We start from the raw sequence: 11316 nt of genomic DNA, 5'->3' as shown, positions 1-11316 counted from the left end.
TGCCAGGCAGTGTGTGGCACCCTGCCCTGCCGGGATGCGGTGTCCCCGTGCCCGGCGCTCCCTGGGAGCGGCGCGGGGGCTGCGGGGCCGGGGGTGCCGGCTGCCTGCAGGACCCGGGCGGACCAGGCTGGATTTAATGAGCGCGTCTTCACTGACAGATTCATTATTTGTGTTCGGTCGCTTCAAGTCAAAACTGATTAGTTACACTTACTGCAGCAAAGATTTAATGATTTTATTGTTTATCTTCAATTTATTTTGATTAACATCTCCGTTCTTTTCATTGCAAGTGCAATTAGGTGTAATATAACAGCGACTACTTTAATTTTGCTGAAATTAAGATGAATAAGTGACGGATTATGGCACTTTGTTTAACAAATAAATCATAGTTAAGAGGGCTGTATTAGTAATAAATGAAAAAACAGGCAATCTAATTAAAATGCACGGAGCTGATTGTTCAAGTTTCCAGAAATGTAATGAATTTTCATTTTGGAAATCGACTAGATTTCGGTGCAGTACTTATGTATTGACAGTAAGATGACAGAAAGGCACATTATTTTGTAAATCATCTTAATTTCTTTTATTATATTGGTAGAAGGAAGTACAAGCGATGAAATGAAGATGCACATTTAAATTTTTTTAGGAGCTAGGATTATTTTGTCAGAAAACACTGCAATTAAGGTATGGTAAAAAGAGAGACTGAGGGACTGAAATGAGGGGAAAACTCATTAGTTCAATTCTCACATGTTCAGACTTCAGCATTTTCTGCAACAGATTAATATTCTCCAGGTCCCAACCACAATTTTCTTTTAAGTTCATAAGATTCAATTCACTGCCACACAGCAACAGCCTCAAGACACGTAAGATGGAAGAAAGAACTAACATGAAGAAAACTGAACTCAACAAACAGTGAGCAAATCAAGATTGCTCTAGCCAAGCATCCCCAAATCATGGGGCAAGTAGCAGGGCAGCAATCCCAGAGCCAGCTTACTGTGGGGGTCGAATGGGCTTAACTTCTGATTGAGGAAAACCAAGAGGAAAACGAACCCTTCAGAATCAGAAACTTTATCCCTCTGATGTTTAAAAGACCTTGTATTTGACAGGACAGCTTTGAAGATAAAGACTGAAGCACTCTCCAGCTACAGGCTGTTCAGCACCCCACACTGCTGTCTGCAATGCACTTCAGTTTCACACAGTTCACTCATGGTAGGAAGGAGACAGGGGAGACATTTCTGAGTATAGTGTGCCATTTCTTGATGTCCCTGTGTCTGGCCCAGGCTCTCTTTACAGAGCCTGGCAGAGCTGGGCTCCATTCTGCCCATTTCCATCATGCCTCTTTCCCACCCCACGGCACACTGGCCAGTTGCTCTCAGATGGCCACCGTGTGAATGGGTGAGTTCAGACATGCACTGCCAGCCCTGGCTGCAGCCCAGGAGGTTGGCACTGGCCATGAGCGAGGATGAGAAGGGACTGCTCCCTGTCCTTAATGTGCAATATTCTATTTTTGGGGGGGCGTAGGAAGATTTTATTCCAGACATTAAGGTTACACAAGACTTAAACAGAGCAAGATATACTCTGTTAAGACCCTGTTTTGATTTTTTTCCCCCTGTGTGTTAGGAGTTGGGGAGAGAGGCGTGGTCAGGAGAGAAGAGAGGAAACAGAGAATGCAATTCTTACGATCACAAAATCTGCAAAAGAGTACTTGTTCTTCCTAAACTTTTAAGCCCTCTTCTTCTATTGCTGTTTCTCTTGTAACTGCTTTAAAACACTTTTTCAGATATTCAGAAGAAAGTCAGCATTGAAAGAAGTATTTATTAGGATTTAGTAGCAATTTTTGAGGGTTTTTCCTACCTCATTTAGAGCTTTATTAGTGTACACTGCTTGAAAAACAAGAATTTCAGTGGCAATGCAAATTTGTTTCAGGCAAGGAGCTTCCTCATACCTTTAAAAGGGACCTAATATCATATTTTAACAAATATCTGCAAAAAAAAGAAAATTGAAAAATAATTCCTGTCCTATGGATATAGTGGGAAAAATCAGTGAGGTTAGTTTTTATTGGTGTAAAATAAATATAGGGAAGGAGGAGGTGAAGTGAACATCTTCTAAGGCCTCCTTTCTTTGTTCCTGATTATACTGATCAGATCAACTCATTACATTAAAATAAGTAGCTCTTCCTAAGAGTACCAAATCAAATAAAAAGATAAATCTGGATTCTTTTAGCAAAGAAATATACCAACTTATTTGCAAATGTTTCTGGTTATCTCAATCTCTCTTCTAATATTAGTTTTCAATATTTAATAAATAAATAGATGGTAGGTAAAGACAGAACAAGAGGGGGAGATAGAGAAGAAGTGATGCTAATGACCAGATCAACCTGTAAAAAGCAGCCCTGCTCTGACTGGAGCCCCCGTCATCAGCTGAGTGTCATGTAGGAGAGCCCGAGGAGCCGGGGGAGGCTGTGAGGGCTTGCTGAGCTGGAGACTGGCAGCACCATTGGTTTGAAAGGGCCGTGATTGATTTGTCACCAGAGGCCCATTTGACTGGGCGAAAAGCCCTTCTGATCTCAATCTCTCTCTGCCTCCTTACCTCTGCTGTCCCCTCTCCCTTCTCCTCGTTGGGAGGCTGGCACAGCAGCTGGGCAAGGGGGCTGCAGTCGGGGCTGACACACAGCAAAAGGGTTGAAGGTCACGGCTGCTGAAACTCTGTAAGGACTGACAGGGGACATCCAGCTCATCCTACTTCTCACTTTCTGTCTTGCCTTTAGAACCCCTGAGGTTTGCAAAGCCCCCAGTACACATCCACACAAATTCACCAGCACTCCATTCCCCAAGCAGAGACACAACCAAAGGCTCTCTCTGCCTCTCTCCTTCTCTCTGCCTCTGTCTCTCTCGCACACACTCACACACTCACGCACACGCACACACACGCACTCTGTCTCCCCACCCCTTCCACCTTCCTGTTATCTGGCTGGCAGAAACCTCTAGATCTACAAATATTAATTACAAAGGACAACGAAAGGTAAGAAGGCGTCAATTATCCAAAGGTGTCGTGATGTTATTTCAAGTCAATTGCAAATGTGTGAGGGGGAAGATTTCGCCCCAGTGATTCCTGTCTGCTTGGCTGATGGGGACCGGAGCTGATTCCCTCCCAGAACTGCTGCAGCTATGCCTTAAACCACACACTTTCCAGCAGGAGCCATCAGCATGGGCCTTTCTGAATTCTCTTTTTATTTCATTCATTAAGGGCATTAGGCAAGTTGGAATTTGTATGAAAAGGATCCTATGGGAATACTGTCTCCAGGGTAGGTATTTTCATGACTTTCCACATCCTGGGGCTCTCTCTGTATCTCTTCTCTTTCTCTTCTGTTAGATGGAGCTTTAAAGGAGGCTGCCCTCATCTTCCACCTAATCTGGGGAAAGGAAATATTTTGAGCTGCATATATTAAGTGGCAAAATATTTTATTTATTTTATGAAGTGAAAGCTACTGAGAAATTGTGGAACCTTTCTTGCTTAATTTTGTGAATGGGCTTTTTATTAGTATTATTCCTATTCCTGTGTTCAGGTTTTTCTCACACAGGAGTTTCTAATGACAATTGCCTTCATTATCCAAAAAGAAAGAGATAGCAGACTGGACAACAGCAAAATAATATTAATCAAACAAAGGCAGAGTTTAAATTAAAAGGTCTGTTGTGTTCTCATAAAAGCAGGACAATCTCAATACTCTAGCTCATTTCACTTGGCAAAAGAACGTGGCATCAGTTTTTTAACTTTAAAATAGTTTAATGAACACGAATGGAGAAATAATTTTTCTGTGTATTTAGCAGTCTATAAAGAAGAGAGAATGCTTTAACTTTGATCGCCACAATTAGTTCCCTGGGTATCTAGAGGGGAACAGGGCAGCCCTGGGAGCCTCAGTTCTTTAGATACAAAAGCATTTAGATCGCTTTAGAGCAGTTAATCCTGAGACTGGCTAGGGTCCCTTTTGTTTTCTAACTCCATTGTGGGTTTTGTTCAGTTTTTTCTATTCGCATGATTGACTGCCCAATGGATGCTAATTATCCAAATGTCGCTTCTGTCCTTTGAGTGACTTTCTATGTATTATGGGCAACTGTCATGCATTCTGTCATTCTATATCATATTACATGTATTATCATATGAAAATGGTACTCTGCATAAAGGAAGGTGTCTGAACCAGCAGATGCTGCAGATATTTAGAGGACTTGCCTAATTTGAATGGATTTTCTATAGAAAAATTGGTCAGAAAGCATATAGGGGAGAGTCAGAAATTGAAAGTTTATCAGGTAATTATTTTTGTCCTTTTGCTGTTTACATGATAATGTACAAGGCATTAACTGTCTCTGCTTCTGAAATCTGCAGCCACCTTCCTCCTCCCGAACCAGGCAACCCGTCTGTATTTATTAGAGTATGACAGCTTAAGCTAATTAAACTGATATCTGTCTAAAATAATAAGCCCAGAAAGTTAGAATAAACATTATGATTATAAGCAGAGAAGGCAGCTATACAAATGTAGCATCAGTGTTATAGTTTAATGATAAACTAAAAATTCCTGTATGAAAAACACTGGATGTGGAATTACGAACAATAATAAAGTTCGGCAAAGAAATTTTTCACTGTAAATATTTTTTGCTTAGATCTTTATCTCTTTCCATTATATTAATAAGGCTGAGGGCTAACACAGCTGTGAACATGAATATTTTTTTTTTATACATATGTGAACATATATTTAAAAGGATATCAAGGGAAAGATTTTTGCTGCAGTTTTTCCACTAAAATAAACTTAACACACCTCAATGAAATGTGCATGCCAGCACTTAACAGGAATGCAAGATTTATAACGATAGGGCTTTTTAGATTTGCACTCTGGGGTCCATTGAATCCATAGGCACATCCAGAGTTCCCTATCCTAAAATGTTAGGATACTGTTTTATATTTGCCATTCGTATGAAATACTCTGGATATATAACACTGAAATTCATGATCTTGAGCTTCATCAAATATATGTGCAATAAGTTTCTATTAATGGTAAAGCTAAATCATGGGAAATATGTGCTTTAGGAAATAACACAAAGATGCCATAGAAAGCCTTGCTCTGCTGTATCAAGGTGCTTTGAAATTTTACATGATCAAATATACATGATCAAGCTGTGCTTGTTAGGGTACGAGGGGCTCCAAATGGTCAATGGCTATTGATCAGGCTGTTAAGTATTTGTTCATGATTCTTTATATCCCAAAAGGTTCAGGGAAATGAACAGTGAAAAATTGCATCAGAGCCCACCTTTGTTTGAGATTGATGTATCAAAACAGAGTATTCATTTGCCAAATCTATTGGAAAAAATGTGCAGTAAATTATGACATGAAGACTCCATGTACAGAGTATTTCCCTTTTTTTAATTATCTTTGTAATATTTTAAGTGCTAATTAAAAATGTAAAGACAGAGCCTTTGTAGAACGTGAATAGTAAATTATTGATAAGAGCAGATTTACACAGCAAAAACAGAGATACAATCATAACTTATCAGTTGACCTTTACATTTTACTTTACATTTTGCTCATGCCAAAATTTTTTTAACTGAAGTTGCAATAACAGTGATGCAGGAGAATCCATAAAGCGAAAATGGAAATTTCTGCTACTCTTAGAAAACAGCAAATCTTACTGGGATCAGTAAGTTACTATCTTTTACTATCTTTTAGTAATTGAGTACATATTGCTTCTCATGAAGAGTTCAAATTAAATGTGGTGGGCTTTTAAATTATAATGTCATTTGGCAAACATCTTAAAATATTTGAATAATAATAATTCTTTCTTGAGATTTCTACAGTAGGTGTTTCTACAAGTTCATCATATGTATTGTTTATTTTTAAAATATCTGTAAAGTTGGTTACATCTTTCAAAATATTACACATGTCGAAAGAGAACGCTAATGTATAATTCTTGCAAAATCATACAAGGCATACTTTATTTGATTTCATAATCCTATACATTGCATAAATTCATAAGATCTTTCCTGAACACAGAAATCTCTGAAGAGAAACTTACTGCACACTAAAGAAAACTACTGAACACAAAGAATTATTTCTGCAGATATTTGCCTCTAAGTAATTATAACATATGTCTGTGTCTGAATCTGCAAATAGATAGCTGGTTACACACACATATGTTCATCCACACACACACAGCCTCATACTGTGATATCTCTTATACATATTTATATAAACAAATTTACATACTGCATCTTTGGAACTCTTAAAACCAGCACTATGTATTTTGTGCCTCATTTTCAGTGCTAATTCCCTCAAAATTAGTTAATATTTTCCAAATGAGAATTACATTGAAAAGAATCAGCCACGCTGATATAAAAAGTTTGCAAAGTATAAAATGGGCAAAATGTCCCGGATTGGTGGGAAATGCCCTCTCACCTTCTCGTGTCTGACCTGCCACTTAATTGATCTGCTCTTGTGTGGGAGCGGGCAGTGGGAGCGAGGGCAGCACAGCAGCAGAGCCTCCAGCCTCCCAAAGTTCTCAGAGCCTTCAGCTTTTAGAGAAAATCGCCTAACTCCAGTACATGTCTAAGATTTCCTTGCCACTGTTTCAATTTGCACCTTATCTAACTTCTTGCTGCCAGTATTTGCACACAAGGTGCCCCGTGAGTCCCTGGCCGTGTCACTCCTCTGTCCCCACTGCCCAGCTGCAGCACAAAGTTCCCTCTGTCCATACCTGCTCCTGCGCTGGGAAGGGGCTGCAGAGCCAGGCGGTGGCATTCAGGTAGTCCTGAGAAGGGCTTGGAGTGACAAAATATTGACTGGATTTGGTATTCACTTCTGGAGGATGACGTTAGTGCCACAAAAATCCCTGTGATGTACAGGGAATAGTTAATTAATTAAAGGACCTGCTAATTGCTACTTGAGGTACTGAGCGGAGCTGATGAAGAGTGCTTGGTGCAAGGTTAGGTTCTCAGTTTTGAGTGAACATTTTCATTTAAAAGATTTCTTTAAAGTACATCCTAATTTTTTAACGTTTTTTCAGGTTACTGTATCTAGTTCAGACTCAAGTGTTCAATTGAGCTTCAATTAATTATAATATATAGTCAGGGTTCTTTAGCTGGGATAGATTGATGGAGAAGCTTTGTTTCATTTGGTGCAGGTGGCACTGTTTAATAAGCACAGGAGAGAGTGAATAATGTAGTGTTTGCAAAGAGAAATAAATGCAAAATAGAGAGGTGCAATTAGATCAGCTCAGAGAAATAAAGGATAAATATTAAATGGTCAGCTATCTTGCAAATATCAAATAAAATAGTAATAAGTATCCAGTTGAAAACTGCCATTTTAATTTATGACTATCTGAAAGCACTGCTTTAAAATAAATCTAGTGAGAAAATCTTCTGCCTTCATTAGGCAGGCACATTTCAATATCTGGAAAACACCAGACTGCTAATTTTTAAAATTTACACATTGTTTTTCTGATACTGAAGTATAAACAGATTCTAAATTTAAAATACAAACACAACTACTTCAAAAGTTAATTTTCAAATTGTATTATAAAATGCCTTAACCTTAACCTTTGGCATTCTTTTTTTTTTTAATTGGATCTATGTCATATTGGGGAAAAAAATAATCCCATGGAAAATTAATCTGGGAAAACTTGGAAATCATTATCAGTAATGTACTAGCCAATGAGGGGCTTCTTTGCATGCACTAAAGATGAAAGAAAGTTGCAGAAGATTATTGAAAAGAACAACAAAATTGTAGATTAAAAAAGTAAAAAAAGCCAGCGAAAATGAAAATTTTCTAATGGCACACAAAACCCCAAACCAAGTATATTTCCCTGAAAATAACAAATAAGAAGAAAGGGGAGAAATGTTATTTGACCTTTAAAAAAAAAAAAAAGGGATCTGGGTATCTGGTAGCTAAGAGGATAGTCCTGTAAGCTACTTAACAAAAGAATGTAAATGTATTAGGCATTTCAGCAACACTTCTGCATCTGAGAATTTCAGCTGTAGACAGATTTTCCACAGACGATTCCCCCCTACTGCTAACCTCTTAAATATACCTATAAAATACAAAATGGTCCAAATCACCTCCAATAAAGGAAGCTTCCTTACATTAAATGCATTGAATATTTGTGTTAGAAATCCAAAGTGCTTTCTGATGTGGTTAAATTCACAAAGAAATGTGGTTGTAGAACAGAAAGGAATGTACTGAGCACATCTCTCTGAATATTTGCAGATGGATACGGAGCTGGGGAAGTTTACTTATAAAGTATGGAATTAATCATATTCTCGGGCTCTGAGCATTCAAAGGAGGCAATGCTATTGGAGTCTTTTCTGTACAAACCTTGTTTTTGTCATGCAGCCGTGTTTACCAAATCCCCGGTACGCCCAATCGGGGCAGGCTCCCGAGCCCCGCCGATTGGTGGATGCTGAACTTGTAAAAGCTTTATGAGGGAGTGTTTGCTGCTCCTGCAGCCCGGGGTGCCCTGCTGCCAGCGTGGAGCTGCTGCACACCCAGGGGCTGCAGGGGCTGCACGGGGGGAGCTGGGCAGCCACGGAGCCCCTCTCTCAACTCCTACGTGTGTTTGGGCAAAGCAGACTTCACCCCAAAAATAACCTTCCCCAGTTGGTTAAAAAATTAAAATCTGTCCATTTACATTAAAACCATGTTCCTACAAAGGACCTTGCTACAATTATTTGAGCTCTAACTGTAGACCAATAAGATTAGTCTGCAGTAAACAGATTTAAAATAATTAATAAGAAACAGCTACACTAGTAGATGCAAAAAAGAGACATTTTTGTGATCTTTGTCGTGTCCTGTGCATGCATTTACTGAATTTCTAGTAATTGCTGCTTCATATTTTGTAAAAGTTATTTTATTTAAATTATTTGTTATAGTAGATGCTTGTCAGGCAATCGGATCTAAGCACATCACCAAAAATGTATATTCCCCAAAATAAAACTCCAAAGCTCTGGTAAATATACAGCTCCTGACCTTCAGAATCGTGTTTTCTGTACCAATTCACTGTAATAAAAATGAACATTTTGTCATCACTTTGGGAAACTGTGCCAAACACCTTAAAACACATGTCACATGCCAACTTTACTTCATTTTTGTCCTCAGGGAATAGATACATCTGGAATCATAATCACAGATAAAAACCTTGACAAAATTGCACATGAGCCCAGCCCTTCTCTCCAACACCTACCTTTTCATAACATTTAATACAATATTAATATCGGTTACTAAAAAGGCTTCCAACCTTTACATTTCTGACATAACATGTTCAAACCCATATTTCACACTTCTTGTTCTGTTTTAAGTTCAGTGGATTTAACAGGACTCTGGAGAGAAGATCATGTGGTTGAAGATTTCCCTCCCTCTTTGACACCCGTAGAGGCAGTTTTGGAATTGTTTAAATAGCTGTGGCTATATAAACTGAAATATGTGAGACGTTGGACATCTTATTTCTCTCTCACATCTATAGATACGTGCTTGTATTTTCCTCTGAAATCAATTGCTTGTACCAGGGAACAACAATTTCAGCACATCTGGGCAAAACCTTCAGAATATTTTCCTTTTAAACTGTATTTTTTCTCTTTCCTGCATGTGCCTGGTTTACCAGACAAATACAGTTAGCTAGTATATATAATAATAGTATTTGGTCTTTTTTTATCTGTGATTGACGGGTTTTCAAATCAAAATAAAACACATTCTTAGTCGATCATCTTCTTGAGCGTGCACTCCTGTTTTAAGCTCGGTTTGCTTCTGAAGACAGCCAGAGATCTCACTCCATCAGGGGTAAATGGTGGAATTATAGATCCACCAGATCCCCTACTCTCTGAAAAATGCTCGGCTTAATATTTAATAGCTAATTCCTGAACTGATATTTTTACTGCATGTTTTTATCAAACACTCATCAGCTGGTATTGCAAAGAAAACGAATCAGAAAACTTTGAAAATTTCCATTTATGATTGTGTTTGTAATTAATCCCATGCTGGAAGTACCTCGGGCAGCTCACTGTATGGCTTTGTTCGTGTCAAAATGGGGAGAGCAACCTCTTTTTGTTACATATTTAACAGCTTTGAAAGACATTTTTTTAAACAGCAAATGTACTAGACAGCTTTAAAGCAGAGGACATTAAATAGGGGCCAATTATTCATTCAGCAGCTCTACGTGCATCAAAAACATGCATACCACCAAATTTTCCTGAGACAAACCACTTAATTTCCCATGACTCAGACACCGTTTCAGTACTAACTAGATAAGGATAGCAATCATTTACAAAAAGAAACAGATATAACATGTTTCCTACCCTGGAATAATGAAAAAAATCTTTTAAAAGATGTTCATTTACAATTTGGGGACAGCGTTGGTGGCAAGAAATGTCCTATTTTTAAATGGAGCAGTGTTCCTGGTTAGGATAATTTCATTATTCTCTTTCACTTTAAAATGACCCCAAGTGTCTAACTCAGTATATAAGAAGTGCAGAAGGTGATCCATGAATGGAGTAATAATTTGCCCGAACCATTTCAAGTGAGACCACGGAGCTGCTGGTCTGTGTGCAGCAACCTGGGGAGAGGAAGAGCTGAGCTGAGCTCCTCTTGCTGACAGGAAGCAAACTGGCTCACGTTTTAGGAGAACAACATCATTGCCTATAAAACTGAAGAAGAGACAAAATATATAAAACCAGTTAATGTTGTAGTTAACTTGCAAATCAAGTAAATCTGTTGGTACAGCATTTTAGAAATAACCGATAACAGCATCACACCAAACACACATTTCTGAACATACACGCATTCTGATTTTGATTTAATGGTATCTCAGCGTCAACTATTGCTTCCTTTGCTGGTACACACTTCCTGATGCCTACTGTGAAGGGTGCCCATATTTACAACTGAGTAAGATGATTAATTACACCTTGTCAATCACGGTGCATGAAGACATAACACCACAGCAGACAATGAAGAAGATGCCTGAAGCTACAATTACATTTTAATTCATAGTTTATTGTATGTTCCCATATATTGCAGTCTAATAACCGTAGGGGCATCGAAAACATATGAGATATCAATCACTCTGCCCCCTGGTCTTTCATGTTTATATTATTCCACAGTCTTTAAATTACCATAAGTAGTTGCTTATTTTCTAAGCTTTCTTCTCTTCTCTCTTACCTTTTGCTTCCATTTATCTTTTATTCTTAGTATCTTTATCCAACAGCTATAAGTATTTGATAGAAGTTTGTAGCTCACTTAAAATCTGTAACAGACAACCTGAAACCCAGCAATTAGCAAAGACAGCTTAGACTT

This window comes from Haemorhous mexicanus, chromosome 21 (assembly GCF_027477595.1).
Source record: "Haemorhous mexicanus isolate bHaeMex1 chromosome 21, bHaeMex1.pri, whole genome shotgun sequence".
Lineage (NCBI taxonomy): Eukaryota > Metazoa > Chordata > Aves > Passeriformes > Fringillidae > Haemorhous > Haemorhous mexicanus.
This window is presented reverse-complemented; position numbering follows the sequence as displayed.